The sequence below is a fragment of the Amblyomma maculatum genome, chromosome 5, assembly GCF_055883805.1.
Source record: "Amblyomma maculatum isolate TAMU_Amacu chromosome 5, ASM5588380v1, whole genome shotgun sequence".
Classification (NCBI taxonomy): domain Eukaryota; kingdom Metazoa; phylum Arthropoda; class Arachnida; order Ixodida; family Ixodidae; genus Amblyomma; species Amblyomma maculatum.
In genome coordinates this window covers 126,875,729-126,876,830 of record NC_139348.1, presented here as the reverse complement: position 1 = coordinate 126,876,830, position 1,102 = coordinate 126,875,729, and the positions used below count along the sequence as shown (strand labels likewise).

Genomic DNA, 1,102 nt, shown 5'->3' with positions numbered 1-1,102 from the left:
TCGCTTCGCCTCCATCGAAACGCAGCAGCGGGGGGCGACTTAAGTATACGGATCGGAATCACAGCCGACAATGACTCGTGACACTAACTGAGCTTGAATCGAAAAAAACAAAGAACACCAAACATGACTAGCAAAATTAAATTACTAGACACGAGTAAGCGATATTAAAGACGACCAAGCATGACTGAGCAAAATTAAAGATGACGAATAGTGACTCAGCAAAATTAAATGTGAACAAGAAGGACTCAGTCAAATTAAATATGGCTAAACATTGGTCAACATGCCCATTAGATGAAAATAATCACTCGGCTCATAAGGCATGTTCCTACTTCTTGATATAAAGCAGGGTTTGATATAAAGATTGTGAGAGGCCTTTCTTTGTTGATATATAGGCATGCACACATGCCTATCAACGCGAGGGAGAAGAAGAGTGGAACGCATCCATGGCACATGCCGTCGCGAGCCTCGCTTTCGATGGAATGCGCGACGTAAAGTGACGAGCAGAGCGACGCGATCAGCAATACTAAGCGATTAGAAGCAACACAAGCTTCAGGTAACTGCAATTTCATTGACTCAACTAAACGGCTGCTGCTCCGTATGTCCAGTAATGACTTCATCAAATCTGTTCCTCTAATTTGCACGTAGTCTGGCTGTTTCCTTTGCCTAAGCCACGCTACAAACCCGCCCGAGAAAGAGGCACGGTGAGAAGGTACACCGGTCACTGTCCAGTAACGTGTCAGCTTTGCGCAGAGGCAGTGTCGCATCCTATGAAGTCTCGACTGAGGAGCGACTATTGCTAGTTGAAAACTTTTCCCAATGCCCCGCCTGGACGACGTGAAACACCGTCGGCCGAGGCAATTTTTGGATGGCCCTACGGGGCCTCGTAACCCAATTCAAAAGAAAGAGCAACACGGGCAGGCCATGCAGTACACTTTGAAATGCTGCAGTTGGCAAGTCATACGGCTGGACGTTGAGTGGTTAGGGTTTTCTGTGACGTCACGAGACCACATCCCAAAAGGACCATTTTTTTTAACCTAAACCACGTACACTAGTGTAGCAAATCTCCTATACCTACAATGGTTTTTTGCTACGCTAGTGTAGC

At 46.3% G+C, this 1,102-nt stretch overlaps 1 non-coding gene across 1 annotated transcript; it reads left to right on the top strand.

The window, feature by feature from the left end:
• Positions 1-738: 738 nt before the first annotated feature.
• Positions 739-880, top strand: LOC146189481 (U4 spliceosomal RNA). The gene has a single exon (XR_014707755.1). It is a non-coding gene; the product is annotated as a U4 spliceosomal RNA (small nuclear RNA).
• Positions 881-1,102: the final 222 nt, after the last annotated feature.